Source organism: Choloepus didactylus, chromosome 7, assembly GCF_015220235.1.
Source record: "Choloepus didactylus isolate mChoDid1 chromosome 7, mChoDid1.pri, whole genome shotgun sequence".
NCBI lineage: Eukaryota > Metazoa > Chordata > Mammalia > Pilosa > Megalonychidae > Choloepus > Choloepus didactylus.
Window position 1 is genome coordinate 34702618 of NC_051313.1, and position 23123 is coordinate 34725740.

Genomic DNA, 23123 nt, shown 5'->3' on the forward strand with positions numbered 1-23123 from the left:
TCTGAAATAGTGATATAATTTAGGAGACATTTGAACTATCTAGCAAGGGAATATGGTGTTTGACTAATATAGAGGCAGTATTATAATAGAGAAATAGAGGTGTCAGATATCGGAGAGAAAAATTCAAATTCAGTGATTGGGTGAGTTTGGGATGTGGAAGAAGGGGTAAAGGGAATAACCAGTTTAGAATCATTCACTTTGGTGAAGATTTAGAATCATTCACTGACACAGGAAATACAGAGGAACAGGTAAGGAGAACTTTGTTAGGACGGAGCTGTTCAGGAATCCACATAATGCAGCGAGTCATGGTTTAAGTAGAGAGTTTGAGGTTTATTAGAGGAAGAAGCTGATGGGAGCCATCAGAAAAGAAAAAGGAAGAAAATGGCTCTGGCCCTCTATCTGAGAGCAGCATTTTTTAAAGGAAAAACCCACGTTGGGTGTTGGGGGGGAAGGGTCCTGCTGAGTGTGTTCTGTGCCTCGATTGGGTGAGTGCTTATCAATTTCTGAGCTGACTGGTTACTAGGGTTCTAACACACTACTCTTCTTTGATGTGCACTGTATTATCTATGTGGAGGAAGCAGGCCTTTTGGCTTATTTGTGGTCATTCATCTTATGGGCCTATCTGATCTTGACTTGTCCGCCCCCTGCGGTCTAGGCACCGCTGTGACTGGGATTTCTAAAACAGCCTTCAACCCTTAGTTTATGGTGCACCTGGTATCTATGACATAAGCAGCAGGGCCCCTGGATCAGACATTCCTTCTATACATTAGACTCTTTTTTCTGGGGTCTGACACTATTTTGCATAGATTGAGAAGCTAATGAAAAAGTCAATGTAGATTTACCCAGTAGCTAGCTAGATGATCCAATTTGGCTCTCAGAAGAGCTATGTGGATTGGAAATTCAGCTTGGGATGTGTATTGTCACTAATGTGACACCCAAGGGCAGTTAGGGAAATAAAAGAAGAATGCTGAGGATCATCCATTTATTTGGAATGACTGTAGACTGAAAGGGTCAAAGTGGACCTGAGGAGTGGATATGAAAGAAGTTAGGGGAACAACAAATGAGTGTTTTGCCATGGAAGCCTGGAGAAGTAGGTTTTGGGGTAAATATCTCAAATAGTTTAAGTACTGAACTATAGCCCTTGCAGTTAGCAAGGAGGATTTAAGGAAAATAGTTTCAGTGGTATTATGTGGGGAAGAAGCCAAAATACAATGCATTGAAGAATGAATGAGAAGTGAGAAGTGGAGTCAGTAAGTAGACCAATCCATCAACGGACATGGATATTGGTGGTTTGAATTAGATATGTATCTTTTCCCCACTATTTTATTATGAATAGTTTTAAATGTATAAAAAATTGAAAGACTTTTACAGTGAAATCCCACATGCCTACCATTCATTAACAAATATATTAACAAATATATTGTTATTATCTGGTTAATATTTTACTATACATATCTTACTACATGTGTATTCATCTATCCAGTTGTCTATTCATCCATCAATCTAATATATTTTTGATGCCCTTCACTGTAATGTTCAGATATCAGTACATTTTTTTCAAATATTCCATTTTACATATGAAAATGAGTTAATATTCATTTATTTATAGTTCTTTATTACTTTTGACATAAAATTTATATAGAATGAAATGCAAAGATCTTAAGTGTACTTTTCATTAAATTTTGACCAATGCATCCACATATGCAACCAAAATCCCTATCAAGATACAGAGCATTAGGATAAGCACAGAAAGCCCTTCTTAGCACTTCCCAATCAGTCACTTCCTAGTGGCAATCACTGTCCTGATTTTTTTCCGTTAACATTAATTTTGCCTAGACTAGAATTCATATAAATAATAATATTCATATATATGAATGATACATTCATATAAAATGTTACATTAAGAACACTTGTAAAGGCTTCTTCTACTCAACATAATGTTTTTGAGACTTACCCTTGTTATGGCACACATAAGCAACTCGTTTCTTATTACTGAGTGGCACTCTGTCAAGTCAATATGCCACTCTCTGTTCAATTTCCTATTCATGGGTACCTAGGATGTTTCAGTTTCTGGCATTTAAGAATAAAGATGTTATGAAAATTGTTATAAAATCTCTTGAGGGCATCTATATTTTATTTCTCTTGGGTATCTAACTGGGAATGGGATCAGTTTGTAGGGCAGGTTCACATTTAGTTATACAAGGCAAAATTCCTTATAATATATTAACATCTGTTGTTGACAGTAGTCTAATTAATTACATCTATTTGCTAGACGTGTAGTAATACCTCATTTTGGTTCGAATTTGCATTTCTTTGATGACTGATAAGGTTGAACACTTTTTATGTGTTTTCTTGCCATTCACATATGTTTCTTTGTGAAAAGTCTTTTGCACATTTCTAATTGGGCTAATTGTATTTTTATTATCAGTGTATAGGAATTCTTTAAGTTTCCTGGATTCCAGTTCTTTGTCAGATATTTATTATGCAAATATTATCTCCTAGTCAGTGGCTAGCTTTTTTTTTTTTTTTTTCCAATAGACTCTTTATTTGAACAGGAATTGATTTGATGATATCTATTATCTTTTTCTTTTATGGTTGTCAATTTATGAGCCTTAAGAAACATTTGTTTACTCCATGGTCTAAATATATACTCCAGAATTTTTTGTCAAAGCCTAATGTATTTTTTAAAAATTTTTATTAGAAAATTTATCACACATAAAGTATCTGGTTCCCATATGTCACACTATTATTAACACCTTGCATTAGTGTGATACATTTGCTAAAACTGATGATGGCATATATTTATCATTGTACTATTAACCATAATCCATGGTTTAACTTAGGGTTCACTGTGTTGTAAGATCCTGTGGGTTTAAAAAAAATTTTGTTCTAATAACGAAGTTTAGTTTAATTTAAAACCTAAACTTTCCCCTTTTAACCACATTCAAACATATAATTCAGTGCTGTTAATTATGTTCACATGGTTATCTTATCATTACCATCATCCATTACCAAAATTGTTCCATAATCCCAAATAGAAATGCTGTATAGTCTTTGCATTAACCCCTATTCTGTAACTGCCATTCCATCCCTGATAACCCATATTCTAGATGCTGACTCTATGAGCTTGCCTATTCTAATTATTTCATATTAGTAAGATCATAGAATATCTGTACTTTTGTGTCTGGCTTATTTCACTCAATATGATATTTTCAAAGTTCATCCATATTGTCACATGTATCAGGACTTCATTCCTTTTTACAGCTTAATGATATCCCATTGTATGGATACACCATGTTTTGTTTATCTATTCATCAGCTGATGGACCCTATGGTTGTTTCTATCTTCTGGCAGTTGTGAATAATGCTTTTAAAAGCCTTTGGAATTAAGATTGGAATGACTTAAACTTATAAATCGTTTTTGGGAGAATAGGCATTTTACTACACTTAGTCTTCCAAATTATAAATGGAGTATATCTTTCCATCTTTCAATTTAGAACTTCCTTAATTTATCTCAGCAATGTTTTGCACTTTCCAGTGCAGACTGCATAGGACTCGGATGTATTTAATGAATTGTTTTTTTTGACATTTTTGAAACTTGAATTTTTTAAAAATTTTATTTCCAAACTTTTGGTTCAAGATATATAAATAAAATTGATCCTTATTAACTTTTATACTGTGAACTTATTAAATTCACTTATGAATTGTTCCAGTTGTTTTATAATGACTTAGATGTTTTACACAAATAATCTTGACATCCACAAATAGAGACTATCTTATGTTTTTCCTTTCAATCTTTTTAATTTTATTTTTTTACTTGCTTTTTTCAATGTCTAGAACTCTAGCATTATGTTGATTAGCAGTAGTGAGAGGGAGTATATTTGCCTTGTTCCTGATCTTAGAGGCAAGCATGCATCATTCCTCCACTAAGAATAATTTTAGCTGTAGAGTTTTTGTATATGATCTTTGTTAGAATAAGGAAGTTTTCTTGAATCCCTAGTTTGTGAGAATTTTTTTGCATCTCTTGAAATGATAAAAATTTTGTTAATATTTTAAATTATATTTGGTCTTATACTATTCACTAATATTTGGATACTATTCACTAATATTTGGTAAATACTACTGCATATGTACTCATGAAGGATATTTGTCTCTGTTTTGTTTGGGTGGGAGGTAATGTTTTTGTCATTCTTTGTTATTAGTTATGCAGGTCACATAAAATAAAGGTCTCATTTTCTGAGACAATGTGCCTAAAATTTTTGCTGTTTCTTACTTGAAATTTAGAATCTAGCAGAATTATTTTGTCTGGATTTTTTTTTTTAGTTGAATTGATGTTTGATAACAAAGCCAATTAAGTATAGCAGAGAGAGGTCTACACTGATATGGTAATTTGTGTTATTTCAATCTATTTATTTAGATGATTATGAATTGTGCTCATCTTTTCAATGAGTCATCTTTTGGCTTGATTTATCTCTGTTGTGTATCTTTTCATATTTCATTTATTTTTGCTCTTACAGATATTAATTCCTCCCTTCTACTTATTTTGGGTTTACATTTGCACTTCTTTTTCTAATTTTTTATGTTAAAACCATAGGCCATTTATTTTAAACATAATCTTTTCTAATAAAGCTATTGATTTCTCTTTAGACAGTACCTTAAGCATGTCCAAAAATTGTGTTATATCATATTTTCATTATCATTCAGTTCAAAACATTTTCTAATTTCCTTTTAATTTCTTCTCAGACACAAGTATGATTTAGAAGTGTGTTGTTTAATTCTGGACACTTAGGAATTTCTTATATGTCTTATTGTTATTGAATTTTCATTTAATTTGGTTTGTTCAGTGATTCTGCTATATATGATTTCAATTATTTTAAATTCATTGAGACCTGTTTTATGAGTATCGTATGATCTATCTTAGTACACTCATCATATGCCTTTGAAAAGAATGTGTCCTCGCTGTTGTTGGTTGTAGTATTCCATAAGTACCAATTAAGTCAATGGGGGGTCTACAGGGTTGTTTAGATAATCTATGTTTTAACACAGATTTTTAAATATAATTTTCTATAAATTTTTGTTAATAAATTTTGAAGCTCTATTGTTAGGTATATGCACAATTAGGATTATTATACCTTCTTAATGAATTGACAGTGTTATTCTTAGGAAATATCCCTCTTTATCTTTGGTGGTATATGTATTTTTGAAGTCTAGTTTGATAATATCTGTCTTCATATACTTAATCTTTGCATACTATTTTGTAATCGATTTACTCTCACCGCATCTTTAATTTTGAAGTATATCTCTTTTTGGCAACATTTAATTGTGTCTTGCCTTTTTAATCCATTCTAGCCATCTTTGTCGATAATTTGAAGGTTTAATTCATTAACACTTAGTTTTAATTACTGTTTTGATTAGGTTTTAGTTTATCTTATTATATATTTTCTGTGTATCCCTGTGATATTTTCTGGGCAGTTATGAAATTGTTGGCCATTATTTCTTTAAATATATATTTTTTTCCTACCCACATTCTCTATCCTCTTTCTGGAACTTTAACTACATATATATTAAACCTTGTAATATTGTTCGATAGATTCTTTAAGCTTTGCTTATATCTTTTACAATCTTTTTTTCCCCTTCTGTTCTTAAGATTACATAATTTCACTTGGTTTATATTTAAGTTCACTGACTGTTTATTCTAGCATCTTAATTCTGCTGTTAATTCTATGAACCTTTTTTTAATTCTGATATTTCCTGCCAGATTTAAAATTGGCATTTTTGTAGTTTCTATTTTACTTCTGAGATTTATTATCTTTTAACTCATTATAAGCAATTCAATTTTTCTTTCTCCTAATTGAGCATGGTTATAATGGCCACTTTAAAACTCTCCTCAGCTAGTGCTAACATCTGTGCCATGTTGGGATTGATAAATATTGATTGTCTTTTTTTATGGGATTTATTATATTTCCTTGTTTCTTCATATTTTAAGTAATTTTGTATCAAATCCTATATATTGTAAATGATGCATTTTAGTATCTCTGCATTCTGTTATATTCTGTCAAATAATTTTTTTTTTTTCTTTTGAGCAGGCAGTTAACTTGGATGAACCCAAACTGGAAAAACTGGCCCTGCCAGCTGCAGTGAATAGCAGCTCTAGTCTAAATCCACATTTCATTTTCTCCTTAGCTGGGCTAACATGCATGGGTAAGAGAGTGCAGAAGAGCTTCTACACAGAATTTAGGCTTCCCTTTAATGTTTCCCTCCTTTCTGAGATTCACACCTCAATTTCTAGTATATAAGTTTGCCATGAAGCCTGTCCTCCAGTACTCCATGGCAACAAAACTGTGGGTTTCTATCTGAGTTCCAGACATCATGTTGCAACCATCTTGAATCAAGCTGCTCTCAGGCCAAAAGCTTTAGCAAACTGGAAAACTTACTTCTGTTCTTCTAAATGTTAATCATAATATCTACATGATTTTGTTCACTCTCCAGTGTCTTTAGAGAGTTGTCTTAAATATTTTTTCTAGAGTTTATTTGCTTTTAACTACTTGAGTGTTAGTCTGACTGGAGCTTACTTCACTATGACCAGAAGGGTAAATTGAATTGTTTGTTTTAAGATGGAGAGATTTAAGGAAGTTTAAATGATTATGAAAATTAACCAGAAAAGAGGGAGATGTTAAAGATTCTGGAGAAAGACAATTAATGGAGCCTAGGCACTGAAGGGGAAAGACAAGCAGGCATTCAGCAAACTCACCGAAGTATTAGCTGTAAGCAGGAGGAGACAAATGGTGAAATGAGGGATAAAAATGAATAAATAAATTTTAAAAATATATAAAGTTCATAGGTGTTTTGACAATAGAGTCAGAGTTTCCTATAATATTCTTTCTTTTATCAAAAGAATGAAAATAAATCTAAGTTATATTTACGGTGTACAGTAATTTTGGTAATATTTATGAAACACAAAAACAAAAGACTTTTTAAAGATTCTGTAGCCCATATCCCTACTTCTTGCTCCCAATCAAACCTTCACATAGTTTCCCAGACACTTATGCCTGGCTTCAGAATGGCATGCCTACTGTGTGATTTATTTCTTTACCTGGAGGATTCAAGTGCCTCAAATTCAATTTCATTATTCACAGACTGGCTCACGACAGGAAATTAATAAGTGTAAATAAAGTATTCATAAAATAAACAAACAAAAAACAACAATTACTCATTAGAATTTGAAAGATCCCACAGGAACTTCACTCTTCTTTGTTAAAGGAAAACTTATGACCTAATTTTCAGAGCCACAGAGCCTTCACAGCACAGCTGGGGCAAATTCCAGGCCTGTTCAGACAGACGGGTGAGAAAGCATGCCAAAACAGAGATACTTTCCTAGGTCTAAAAGAGGCCAGCCAAGCTATTGGTGATGGGGGCAGTTGGGACAGGCTGAAGTCTGGAATATGCAAATGATACTTTGCTTGGCAATACCACTATCCCTACTTCCTTCAAATCTGTTGATAAAATGGCAGTCAAGCTGGAACTAAACAGGAGGAAGAATATGAACAGCTGCACCCATTTTCTCAGTGTTTGTAACTGCTTTATGCAAAGGCAAGAGTTTATACAAAGTCTTTACTCAAAAGGACTCCTGACTCCAGGCTGAAGCGTTGCTAAGATCAAAGAGACTGGCACCTCCCAAGCACATAGCAGTTAGCACAATCTTCTTAGTTGCTGTGGCTCAGTCCTAGATAAACTGAGCACTTGGTCCCTCAGCCTGAGTATAAGACAGAGAAATAAGTTTCCACCCTCTCGCGAACACAACACAACATAGTACTCTACCTCCATCAACATCGTTCTTCTATATAAAATACTCAGTATAATCTTTTTTTTTTTTAAAAAAAAAAGCAGGACAAATACAAAGAAGCAAGTTAACAAAGGCCAACTTCCAGATGATCCAGTTATTGTAATTAGCATACAGAGATTTTAAAACAGTGATTATAAATGGCCTCACAAATATACAGGAAAAAATGATGAACAAATGTGAAAATCTCAGAAGAGACATGGGAGTATAAAGAATAGAACCAACTAGTATTTCTGTACTCCTCCCACTAAGCACTAAAAACCCTGGGTATCATGTATAAACTAAGCACAAGAAGACACTGAAAGGCAGAGAGAATGCAGACTGATTAGGAAACTCAAGACCTGAGGACTGGCACACTGGTGAATTTCCTGAGTTTTCTTTGTATCTCCTAGGTCCCCGACAACAAAAGCCCTGACAAAAATCTTTAGCCAAAGGTTCAGAAAACAGGCAGTGTAGAAAGCAGAAAACTTTTATAAATATCACAGGCAAAACTATGGCCCAACCCCCACCTAGACAGCAAAGGCCAAGTGGGGAGCCTGAACTTGGCTACTCACCCAGCCGCAACAAGTTGTTATATTAATGGCAGATAAACAGACTTCAGAGCAAAGAAAGTTACCAGAGACAGAAAGGGATATTAAATGATGAAAAGGGTCAATCTGCCAAGATTGCTCTATCTTTGCAATTCTAACTGTATTTATGAGCAAAGCTTTAAAATATGTTAAGCCAAAATTGTTAAGACTGAAAAGAATAATAGATAAACCCACAATTATAGTTGTAGACTTCAGTACTTCTCTCTCAACAATTGATAGAACTAATCAGAAAATCAACAAGGACATGGAAGGACTCAACATTGTCAACCAAAGGGTTCTAATTGATCGTTATAGAAGGCTCCACCTAACAACAGCAGGATAAACATCCTTTTCAAGTGCTCACAGAGCATATATCAAGATAGACCATATCCTAGGCCATAAAACCAACCTCAACAAATTTAAAAGAAAGAAAATCATGCAGAATGTGTTCTCCAACCACAATGAAATCAAACTAGAAATTAAAAAGATGAAAATAATAGGGAAATCTCCAAAGACTTGGAGACTAAACAACATGGTTTTGAATAGTAATTCATGTATCAAAGATGAAGTCTTAAGGAAAATAAGAAACATGTTGAACTAATGAAATGAAAATAGAACAAAATTTGTGGGACACAGTTAAAGCAGTGCTGAGAAGGACATTTGTATCACCAAATGCATAAATAAGAAAAGAGAAACATGTCAAAAGAAGAACCTAAAGCAATCAGGAGGGAAACAAAGACAAGAGCAGAATCATTGAAATTGAGAACAGAAATATAGAGAAAATGAAATGAATAGCTGTTTATTTAAAAGATCAATAAAATTGTCACAACTTTAGAAAGACTAATAAAGATTAAAGAGGAGAAGATAAATTGCCAATAACAGAAATGAAACATGGACTATCACTGAAGATATAAAAAGGATAATTAGGGAACATTATGAAAAACTCTAAGCATACGAATTTGAAAATTTAGATGAAATTGACCACTCTTGAAAAACACAAACTACCATGACTCACTAATATGAAACAAATAATCTGAAGAGCTCTATGTAAATTACTGAAACTGAATTCACAATTTAAACAAGAAATCTCCTGAATTTCATGGCCTAAATCTACCAAATATCTAAAGAATTAAAACCATCTCTTCACAATATCTTCCAAAAAATTAAAGTGTTGAGGACTACCCCTCATGAACATAAATGCAAAATTATTTCAAACAATATTACAAAAGAGAATCCAGCAATATATACAGAGAATTATATACCATGACCAAGTGGATCTTATTCCAAGCATGCAAGCCTGGTTTATTATTTGATAAATCAATTAATGTAACCCACCATATACTGGCTGTATAAAAATCATCTGACAAAACTCAACACATGTTCACAATAAAAACTGCCAAAAAATAGTAATACGGAAAGACATCCTCAACTTAATGAAGAATATAGATAAAAACCTAAAACCAATACCATACTTGATGAAAAATTAAATTATTTCTACATTAGATGGGGAGGAACAACAACAAAAAACAAACAAAGAAGGATTTCCCCTCTCACACTCTCGTCCAACATAGTACTGGAAGTTCTAGCTAGTTCAATAAAACAAGACAGACTTATAAGAAAGGAAAAATAAAACTGTCCTCTGTTTGCAGACAACACTATTGCTTGCATAGTAATTCTCAAGGTATCTACAAGAAGGCCCCTAAAACTAATAAGTGACTTGAATTTGCAAGATACAAGATAAACATGCAAAGATATTGTCTTGCTATGTACTAGAAATGAACATGTGGGCACCAAAATTAAAAATACAATACCAGATACAGTTGCTCAAAAAATTGAAATATTAAATTGAAATATTCAGGATTCATATGCCAAACAACAAATGAAATCAAAGAACATGTAAATAAATAGAAAGACTTACCATGTTCATGAAAATCTCAACATTTCAAAGATGTGAATTCTAAAAATACTTGTTTAATGCAGTTTTTAATTCATTTCCTATCAAAATCCCATCAAGGGGAAGGAACTTGGATAGGTTAGATAATCTTGAAAATAGAAGACTAAAGTGGGAAGAATCAATCAACTGATTTCAAAACTTGTTATGCAGCTGAAGTAATCAAGAATCTGTGGTACTGACAGAGGGGTAAACACATAGATCAATGGCACAAAATAGAAAATCCAGAAATAGACCCACACAAATATGTCTAATAGTTTTTAACACAATGCAAAATCAATTCAATGCTGGAAAGATAGCTGTTCAACAAATGGTACTGGAATAATTGGATATCTGTAAATCAAAAAAAAAAAAAAAAATTAACCTCAACCTAAGTCTCACACCTCGTATAAAAATTTGCAGACTTCTTTGACTTTACACCAGAAGCACATGCCATAAAAGGAAAATTTGTTTATTAGACCTAATTAATATTTAAACTTATGTTCTGCCAAAGACACCGAAGAAAATGAAAAGACAATCTGATGAATTGGGAGAAAGTATTTCCATACCACATATCTGACAAACCACTCATATTTAGGTTATATAAAGAACACGAAAATCTTAAGAGCAAAAAATACAAACAATTCAACTAGAAAATAAGTAAAAGATATGAAGAGACATTTCACCAAAAAAGATAAACAATTTTCAAATAAGCATAGGAAAAAGATATTGCACATCATTAACAAATAGGGAAATGAAAATTAAAACCACAAGATATTTCTATATAACTATCAGAATGGCTAAAGTAAAATTATAACAACACGAAATGCTGGCAAGGTTGCAGAGAAGATGGATCACCCATTCATCGCTAATGTGAATGTAAAATGATACCACCACTCTGGAAACAGTTTGGCCATTTCTTTAAAAGTCACAACATGTCAGTACCATACAATCCTGCAACTGTACAGCTGTGCATTCATCCCAGAGAAATAAAAACTCGTGTTCATAAAGAAAGCCTGTATGTGAATGTTCATAGCAGCTTTATTTGTAATAGCCCCAAACTGGAAACAATCCAGATGTTCTTCACTTGTTGAACAGATTAACCTAATTGTAATACCATAACATATAGTCAGCAATAAAAAGGAATGGACTATTCATACATGTTACAACCTGGATCAATCCCCAGAGAATCAGGTTGAGTGAAAAAAGCCAACCCCAAAAGGTCAAAAACTTTATGAGCCCATTCATGTAATATTTTTAAAGTGACAACATAGAATTAGGGAAGAGATTAGGTTGCCAGATGTTAAGGAGAAAGTGGAGACAGCAGGGTGATGGCTGTGGTTATAAAGTGCAGCATGAGGGATCCTTGTGATGACAAAAATGTTCTGTACCTTGACTGTATAAATGTAAATAACCAAATTGTGATAGGTACTAAAGGATTTTCAAGATGCTGCCACTGGGGTAATTAGGTCAAACGTACATGGGATCTTTCTGTACTATTTCTTAATGCTGCCCATGAATCTACAATTGTCTCAAATTTTAAAAGTGTAATTAAAACCAAAAAGTGAACTAGAAATTATGGTAATAAAAAGTACAATAAGTTGGCTGTAGGTAGCAGAAGAAAAAAACTGCAAGAAACAGGATTCATGAACTTCCAACAAGTCACTAGAAATTATCCAAATTGACGCAGAAAGAGAGACTGGGGGAAAAATTGAATAGACATCGAGTAAACAGGGAACATATCAAGTGGTTCAGCGGTTATTAGAGTGACAGAAATAGAATAAAAAAAATAAGGGTGAAATATTTTGAAGAGATAATGGCTGAAATTTTTGCAAATGTGATGAAAACATGTACTCAAGCAGTATGCATCTCAGGGAAACACAACCCAGATAAATACAAAAAAAAAAGTCATAACTATACACATCATATACAGGGGAAGAGTAATAAGACTGATGCTTGAATTCTCATCAGAAGTAATGGAGGACAGAGAACAAATGGCAACACTAAAATGCTGAACAACAAAAAATCACTATCAACTTACAAATCTATATCCAGTGAAAATGAAGGAAGAATAAATATATTTTCAGAAATAACTGTGAGAATTTGTCACCAATAGATCTTCTGCATGAGTTCTCAAGTAAAACAGAAATGATGCCAGTTGCAAGCTAAAGGAAAGATGCACTTGAGCAATGATTTAAAAAAAACTATTTTTAATATAAAAAACTTTTTTTTGAAACTTTTCTTTCATTCTCTGGAATTCATTTGACTATTTAAAATAAAACCACAATATTGTATTTGGTGGCCATAATGTATGTAGTATTAAAACATATAATAGGACAAAGGATAGGAGAGAGTTAAAGGAATTATACTGTGGTAAACTTCTTATGTTATACGTGAAGTTATAAAATAGTAATTCAAAAAGACTGAGAAATCAGATATTCATACTGCATTACAGTTTAGATAATAGATAAAATTGCAAAGATGATGGACTTATATACAAAAATATCAATAAATGTATGTAAATGGTCTAAACACTCCAATTAATATGCATAAATTATCAAAAAGCATCTCTGCTCATCTAAAGATATAGATGTGAAGGAAGTAAAACAAAATAGATATACCACATAAACACTGATCATGAAAAATCATTGTGGCTTTATTAAGTAGACTTGAAATCAACCAGTATAACCAGAATTTTATAACGGCAAAGTGGTCATATTTTTTTTCAAAAAGACACAATAACCCCCATGTGTCATAAAACTGATAACAGAGCTTCAATATATTTGAAGCAAATTGAACAAAACTAATTGAAAAATAAGCAAATCCAAAATCACACTTGGAGATTTTTACAGTTGTCTCAGTAACTGATAGAATAAGTAGAAAACAAAAGACAGCAATCATAGAAAATATTGAACAGTGCAAATAACCAAATTTGTACGAATATAATACCCAACAGTTTTAAAATAAAAAAAAAACATACATTTTGAAGCACATATAGAAAAGTCCCTAAAATATACCATATGTTGGGACAATAAACAAGCCTCGATACATTCTAAAGGATTGCTATTATAGAGGATATATCTCCTGAATACAATGGGCTTAAATTATAAAGCAGTAGGTGAAAAAAATTTAGTCAATTCTGTAAAATTTGGCAATTTAGTGAAGCCTACTAAATAACTCAATGGTCAAATAAAACATTATTAGGTAAATTAGAAAATATTTTGAAATAAACAATAATGCAAAAAATCATATACAACTTGTGGTATTTAGCTAAAGAGCTCTTAATAGGGAAATATATAGCTATAAAAGTTTGTGTTTAAAAATAAGAGTGTAGTAAAATAAATGACCTAAGTTTCACCATTGAATTATAAGTCATAATTAAAAAAGCAATAATATCAATTTGTCACAAGCTCTTTCAGAAAATAGAGGAGGAAACAATTTACATGTATTCATAAGGTTAGCATATTTCAAATGTCAAAACCTGAGAAGTACATTGGAAGCAAAGAAAATTACAGAGAAATATCTCTCATAAACAGCAAAAAGCCCTCAAAAAAATATGAAGAAATCAAATCATACATAATTTAACAATACAGGTAGGATTCATTCTGGGGATTTATGAGATAAACTTCCAGAAAACAAGCAATAAAAGAGCAGGGCCTCAATCTAAAGAGAATCTGAAAAAAAAAAACAAAAACAAAACAAGAAACCTATAAGATACATCATAATTAATTATAAAACAATGAACATTTCCCTTTAGGATTGAAAACAAGATAAGGATGTCTGCTTTCATGACTTCTATTTACAATTTTACTAGAAGATCTAGCTAATAAAAAGTTAAAAAAAAAAAGAGAAAGAAGGAAGACATAACCATTGGAAAATAAATTGGTAAAATTTTATTGCAGGCAACATAATTATGCACATAGCAATGTACAGAAAAACCAAACAGACATATTAACAAAAAGATCACTACTAGATCTCTGATGTGAATACAAGAACAATATATAAGGAAAAGACACAAAAGCAATAATGTTACTACATACCAACAAGAAAAACTGGAAAACTGAGTAAAATGTTAACAAATTTTCCAAAGGATAATGACATAAAACAGATTAGGAATAAATTTAAAAATATATAGACCTCTATGCAGAAACTTTTGTAGAAAGAAATTAAAGAGAACATAGATAAGTGGAGAGATACACCATGCTCTTATGTTTGAAGACTCAATACTGTGAAGATGTAATCTTCCCAAAATTAATCCATAAAGTAAATGGAATTGCTATAAAAATCCCAGCTAGCTTTCTTTTTGGAGGAATTGACAAGATGATATTAAAATTAATATGAAAATATAAAGACTCTAGAATGGCCAAAAAATGAATGAATGAGTAAATGAATGAATGAATAACATCTTGCAGAAAGAGAACAAGACTGGACAATTATCACTACTTGTGTATAAGAATACATATAAAACTATAGTAATTAAGACAGTGTTTAATTTGTGTAAGGATAGAAAAAGATGTCAATGGAACAGAATAGATTCCAGAAATAGATCTAAGTGATATTTGACAAAGGCAACAATACAATTCAGTTGAAAATAGAGGTTTTATTTTGTTTTGTTGCTTTTTCTTCCTTCCTTCCTTGAGAAACGGTTTCAGAGCAACTTAAAAACAAACAAAAAATCCTTTCCTACCTTACATCAAAACCAAAAATCAATAGCAAATAGATTATCTTCTCAAATATGAAAGCTAAATCTTTAAAAACTCCTAGGAGTTAATATATTTGTGAATTTGGCAGAGACAACGATTCTGTATTCTGAGCAAAAAATATGAGCCGTAAAAAAAAAAATTGAACGTCATCAAAATTTAAAACTTCTGCTTTTCAAAAATCATCATTGAAATAATAAAACTGCAAGCCTTATATTGGGAGGAAATACTCTCAAAATATAAATTTACTGAATGATGTATTCAGGCTACATGGCTAACTAAAGAATTAATAATAATAATAAATTAACCAATGGGCAGACTACTTGGACAGATGCTTCACAAAACAGGACATACAAATGGCCAATAAGCACATGAAGAAGAGCTCAACATCATCATTATGAGGGAAATGAAAAATAAAACAAAAATGAGAATACACTGCATTGGTTAAAATGAAAAAAGTATAACAATACCGTAATTGGACAGCATGTGGATCAATGGAGTATCTCATTCTCAGAAGGAGTTTAAGGTGATATAATTATTATTGGCAGTTTCTTATAATTAAATAAATGACTCCCCCATGATCCAGAAATCCTACCGCAAAGAAATGAAAACATGTGGTCACAAAGAAGTCTTGCCCAAGAATGCTTATTTACAATAACAGAAAAAAACAAGGTAAATGATCCCAATGACCTATTAACATGATAATGGATATACAAATTATGTTATATTTGCACAATAAACTACTATTCAGCAATAAAAAGGGATGAATTACTTGAGCATTCAGCTATAGGAATTAATCTCAAAAACATGTTGGGAAAAAGTTTTAAAGAACAAGCCAAACTAACCTAAGGAGATAGAAATTAGAATAGTAGTTATATGTTGGGGGGTGAGAGACTGACAGAAAAGGGATACAAGGTAACTTTGTGGGGAGGTGCGAATGTACTATCTCTCAATTAGGGTGTTAGTTACACAGATTTATGTGTTTCAAAACTCATCAGATTATATTCTTAAAATCTACATATGTTACTAAATGTAATCCCACCTCAATAAAAATCCAAAAAAAAAAAAAAATTAAATAAAACAGAACAATTCTTAATTATATTCTGTTGTTCCCTTTCTCATATATTCCTCCTCCAAATGCTATGATCTTTCCTCCTCGGTACTTCTTAAAGTCTACCAAATCCTCTTAGTCTTGCTAACATTGCCCTGGATGAAATCTTCATGAACTGAGACAGTCTCCTAGTAACCTCCCTGCCTTCAATCCTGCTGCTCTCAAACCATCCTCTCCAATGTTCCAAAAGTTAATGCTTCCTACTGGGAAAGCTGTTCTTTAGCACACAAGGCACAGCTTAATTTGCTTTCCACCAATTCACTCAAAGGAAGCCATATCTCCAGCTTCCTCGACTGCAGTTTAGCCTTAGTTCTGCAACTTAATTTTGGCCTCAGGATCTTCGCATATAGAATTCTGACTGACCTCAGTGCTGTTGTTGATGGCATCTCCTCTGACTGGAATGTCCTTCCATCTTGGTTGAAAGCTCTACCTCTTTACGAATCAGCTCAGTAGTCAACACATCCTCTTTCCTGATAGCTGAATTAGCAAGGTCATCCCTCTCTGTGCTTCCATTGCAGACTGTGCTTTTCTGTGTCACTGTGCTTATACCTTACTTTGTCATAATCTTCTCACGTGTCTGTCTACTCATTAGTTTATGTACTTTGTGAAGGAAGGACTGAGTCATTTGTTTTCAGCAGTATAACTGCTAAGTACAATGGGTAGCTGATAGTAGGTTTTAATTTAATGTTTGCTGAAAGGATAAACAGAGTACATCAGTTGATAATTCTAAACTGGTGACACTCTGCTGTGACTTTGAGGTCTTATTTAATCAAAGTGAATTAGATTTCATTGTTCAGATGCTGTGTAATTTTTATCAAAACAATGTGATTAGACCTTATCCAAAAATTTGGCTGCAGCCCAAAGTATGAACTAGGGTCTTCTTTCTCAAAATTAATTTATCACAAATTGCAATTGACAAAGTGATTAAAATAATAGATGTTGATAAGAGGCACAATTTCTAACTGGGACCTATACATTGATAGCAGCAGAAAAATGTCCTAACAAATTCCTTCATTTTCCTTCAAAAAAATTATCTGTAAGTGCTTTGTATCAGTTGCAAAAATTAGTCATTTAAGAAAGCTAAACAAAATATATGCACTAAATACATCAAGTATAAATACGGCTCATAGCTTGAAACTAATTAGAATTATTATATTTCCAATTCTTCAAGCTATGAGGATTAATAAATATTTTAACTATGGGTATTAATTCTACATTCTCAAAAACATAAACTTTTATATATTTCAAAATCAGTGTTATTTTGCCAGTTTCTTGATTTTTTTGTTAAATTTATATTTTCTTAAAGATTAGTGTTAAACCAAATCAATTGTTTTGGACACTTTGCTAAGTCAATCAAAATTACACTTAGGGTTTATTAATCTTTTGATAAATGCTACACTACTTGAAGTCTTTGAAGATAAATTGTTACAAGCTTCCCAGGATTAATGATTCTCTTTCTCTGCTTCAAGAACGTAAGAAAACACTGATGAGAATGTGATAAAGTTGTACTTTCAGCAACTTGTAGGGCTGAACCTCATTGCAAACATGAGGTAAAAATATCTTTCCTTTAGCCTAAGAAATACACTTGATGATACATGTCTGACAGTAGACAATGTCTCAATGTTAGCTATTAGGAAACTTTCAGATTTAAAAACTCTAAGATTTGGAAGGAAATGAAGTGTGTTTTATATTCCCGAGGTTCTCTGTCGTTAGGTAAACGGGGAAATAATTGTTAGAAACAACTTCAAGAGTCCAGGAGAGTCTGTGTCAGCTACGGAAAAACCTGTGTTTGTGTTGGGCTCTGCTGCTTAGATTCTCACCATGTCTTCACACATCCACAGGCCCAGTCTTGTTTGCACATCCTAGCAACTCAATGCTTGACTTAGGGCTCACTGAACTTCTTGATCTGGAGAACTCCCCAACCATATATACCTCAAGCTAGTTGCCCCAGAATGATCCAGCTCAGTGCTATTCTGCTGCCTGGGCAGGAGCCTGACATAACTCTAAAACACAAACACAGTCTGAAAAGAGATCCCTGTTCTCAGCTGCTGCTGCTCCCACTGGGGTAGCATCTGTCTCTGCCTATCATATCCGAAGAGGGGAGGTTGGCTGTGAATCTTGTGTTTAGCTTGCTGCCACCATAACTAACAGCACTCCCTCCTGGGCTGCAGTGGTCCCACAAGGTGCAAAGTGGGACCATCCTTCTGCCAACATTATACTTCATTAACTTTGAGCCAATGTCAAAATTGAACAATGTTCCCCCAGATGCAGCTCACTTTTCTTTCAATCTCTCCTCTGGAACAAATGCTTTCCTGAAGGATGATGCATTTGGAAAAAGTTTTGGTGTCTTCCCTGAGGGACTCCATGCCACAAATCACGAGCTTTGTGGCTTGGACATATATTTCCCACTTCGAGACCCACTGCTCTTATCAGACATTGACTTTGAGAAGGACCAACTCAACCCACAGAGCAGATTTCAGTAGACTAAAATTTGTGGGAAAACAGGTACCAATTTGGCCTCCCATTCTTCCCAAGGTGTTCCTGGTTCTTTAAATAATTTTGGATATATTCTCAACAAAAAATATTAAAAAATATTTAAAGACACTAGAGTACATTTTCTTTACTGAATAAGAAAAAAACCCAAATATATTCCATAAATACTATAGTTGTAGTCAAAATAATGTAGGGTATTTTTAAACAAATACAAGAAAATAATTTTAATTTGTCAAATGATTTGGTTACACCCAGATAAACATGGAATGAAAAAATCAGATTTGGGAAATGCATGCATTTTTAGTTGTCAAAAAATTGGTTAGGTATGCCTTTATACTTCTACAATATCTCATAGTCAGAAATGTGCATACTGTTCTTGAAATAACTTTGATGATTTCATAATACTGAGACCAGGTGAAATCCTTTGTGATTAAACTTTCCAGTAAAATAAAAATATTTCTATGCATCTTTTAACGTGCTTGAATTCTGAATTTAGAACTGTCATTGAAAAACATCCAAGTACTTTATAATTTGGAACTTTTAATACATTCACAAGAATCTATGCTGAGCTAAAATTCAGAATGAAACTATGAAGCAAAAAGAAGTACAGGCACAGTTTATCAGGGGAACACTTATTTTTACAGTCCCTAAATTGTAAGCTCTTACAGCAGTCACATCACATCTATTCCTGAATTGTAATGGCTATCTCCAGATTCTGAGATGCTGATCCCTTTGTGTATAACCTGATTGACACCTGAAACTCAGAGCTAGAACTCAGCAAATATCAATGTCAGTATTATCACATATAGCAACTGTTAAAAAACCTGAAAAAGAGTCCGGAATTCAACTAGAGATATGAATGAAGCAGATGTGGTTAGGACTAGGGCAAACTGGGCCAAAGGGTAAAGGACAGTACTGACTGCATTTAAAACTTCAAATTCCATGTGACACCAAGGGAAGAGATGTTTAGTTGGTGCAAGATCTATATTTCCTAAACAATTTAACTCATAAGTTTGTTCAAATACCATAATTACATGGAACTTTTAATAAGAAGTGAGACCTGGTAGGTTTGCACACGTCCCAAAGTAATTTGGACAGAGGATAAAAATACATGTGCAGGACCCTCCTAGGGAGCTGGGGGGAAAATGAAGAGGTGTTGGGCTTCCTCACCTGGATTGTTACTGATGTTCTCACGAACACTGAAGATGGGCGGTTCAGTGTGCCAAGCCCTCTGTCACGTGACTTGTCCTTATGAAGCAAAGGAGAGGCTAAACCTACTTATAATTGTGCCTAAGAGTCTCCCCCTGAGTACCTCTTTGTTGCTAGATGTGGCCCTCTCTCTCTCTCTAAGCCCACTCGGCAGGTGAACTCACTGCCCTCCCCACTACATGTGACCTGACTCCCAGGGGTGTAAAACTCCCTGGCAACGCAGGATATGACTCCTGGGGATGAATCTGGACCCAGCATCATGGGATTAAGAACATGTTCTTAACCAAAAGGGGGAAGTGGAATGAAACAAAATAAAGTTTCAGTGGCTGAGAGATTCCAAATGGAGTCAAGAGAGATAACTCTGGTGGGCATTCTTATGCACTATATAGATAACCCTTCTTAGGTTTTAACGCATTGGAATAGCTAGAAGTAAATACCTGAAACTATCAAACTGCAACCCAGTAGTCTTGACTCTTGAAGATAATTATATAGCAATGTAGCTTACAAAGGGTAACTGTGTGATTGTGAAAACCTTGTGGATCACACTCCCTTTATCTAGTATATGGATGGATGAGGAGAAACATGGGGGCAAAAAACTAAATGAAAAATAGGGTGGGAGGGATGATTTGAGTGTTCTTTTTTAATGTTCTTTTTTATTCTTATTTTTACTTTTTCTGGTACAAGGAAAATGTTCAAAAAATAGATTGGGGTGATGAATCCACAACTATATGATGGTACTGTGAACAACTGATTGTACAATTTGGATGATTGTATGGTATGTGAATACATCTCAATAAAATTGAATTGAAAATAAAAGAAATACATGCAGAATTTCCTCTCTGGATTAAACATTTAATTTTCATATTTATTTGACATATTTATTAGAACATTAATATATTCTTATTTAAAACAATATGGAAACATTTTTAAAATCCTTGATCCTCTTTCCAACTCATTCTCTTCTTAAAATTAACAGTTTGGTATCCATTATTGCAGCTGCACAGATACTCATACAGACATACTTGCGTATTTTATTTTATAAATGTAGTATTATAAATTACTATTCTGAAAATGTTTCAATAAAAAGATACCAGATTATGAGCTGAAATTATTTTACAGGGGGTGAATTTAATAAACTGTCAGGCCAGAGAAATAGGCATTTTGCTTATTACATTGAAAACAAATTCAATGTGACTTTGCAATAATTCAATGAAGTCTAGTTTTTATAGAGCAATGTTAAATGTACTACTTAAACAGGCATTTTATTAGAAATACTTGATAGTATTAGCAGAACAGGGGCTAATTGATTTATTTATTATACATAAAACTACCAGTTGTTGAAAATTCAAAACAAAATTAAGCTGTGCATTTCTTAAAGGTGTACCTAGAGTATCTCTTTGCATATTTATGAAGATTGTATCCTTCATATGGTTGCTCATAAAATAGTGGCTAGCATTTGCATTTTCTTTTCTTTTTAGAATTAAAATAGGAAAATGGAAGAATTGTTGGAAATTATATCATATGTCACAACTTCAGGGAGATTTGATTGTTTCAGATTAATTTATATTTGGTGAATATTCACATTCTGCCTTTGAAATTTATTTGTTCATTGATTTTTCCAAAAAATAACATTTCCATCTTCTGAATATATTGGATCTGCTTTTTCTCTCTTGTAGAAATTACTCAACAGCTGTTTATGCCTGAATTCTCTTTGATTTTTATGATCTACTGTTTTCAACCATTGATTTCTATATATAAATTAATAGAGCTCTTCATGTGATGAACTACTTAAACAATATTGCATTCAAATACATTTTCACTGGAATGTGTCATGTGATTAAAGGCGCACTATCTTACTACAGCATTTAATATCAATTTTGAGTTCTATTTTATTAGTGTTTACAATTATCCACTCTCCGTTCTCAGTAAGAAGATTATACTTCCCTGCCCATTGCCATGTGATTTGTTCTCCTCCTGTGGGAAGAAAATCCATCCCTGCCTCATTGCATTCTTGCTCAGCCGTGTGACTGGCTTTGGCCAATGAGAAGTGGCCCTGTATGACATAAGGCATGTTCTCAGAAGAAGCTTTAAATGCCATTATAGGGTTTGGCTCAATTCTTGCTCTTCTCTACTGTGAACCCATGCATGTTCCACAGAAGGATTGCTGCTTCAGGATGGATGTCATAAGCTGTTGATATATGGGGAGTGGGGGTGGGGGGATGTGTAAATAACACAACAAAGTTGAATGATACAAATCTCGAGAAATAAACTGATTAATACAAATTTTGAAAAATGATATCAAGTGCTTGCCTCCAAAGTAATTATTATAAGTGACTGTTTTTAGTCTAGAAAGGAGAGATTGTTCATGAGGTTTGCTCTAAACCACATAATTAACATAATTACATGAAACCTAGAATAGGGAATGAGATCCTGATCCATTCTCTTTCCGGCACACTGGATTGAGCTACAGCATAATGCAAATATATGGTTTGTATTTTAAGTTACAAGTTAGCATCCAAACTATTTCTAGTTGCAGAGACCACAATCAGTGATAGAACCATAACATAATTAATATTTTGCCTTCTTAGGTTATCTGAGCTGATGAACCTTTAAAATACAGAACAAATTTTAAAACATCAGTTCATGAATAACTAGCTAATAATAGTTTAGAATCTAATGAAAGCATTTTTAAAGTCTAAATTAAGCAATCTTCAAAATTGTCACTTTACCACAGTATATGATATTTGTGAGGGATTCCTGCAACTTTTTTTATAGGGAAGTTGAAAGAAGTTTGCTGAGTTGCATTCAGAAACTATAAAGTCTTATGGTGCATAGGAAAGTGGCAATTGGAAAAGTCCAAATGGGTACTTTAAAATTATTGCTTCTTGGTATTCTTTATCAGCAATAAAAAACCCATGGCCATCACTGACTTCTCAATACAGCCTGAGATCTAATTTCAGGATATAAAGATTAGAATGCTGCCATCATGTTGCCGCTTCTCATATAGGCCCAGATGTTACCATTTTAGTGCTAAAAAGCATTCCAAACTTTTTCATTGGCATTCTTTGATGTGATGAAGTAGCTAATATGGCATTGTAAGATTATACTTCCCCCCCATGTAATCCTATAAAGATATTTTCCTTTGGAAAGAAATAAGTGGCCTATAAACAGTTTATGTTGTTCCTGATTTATCTTGGGCTCCAAAATAAGTTTCTAACATATGACAGGTACTTGATAACTATTTCTAAATACAGAGAATGGAGAAATAACTT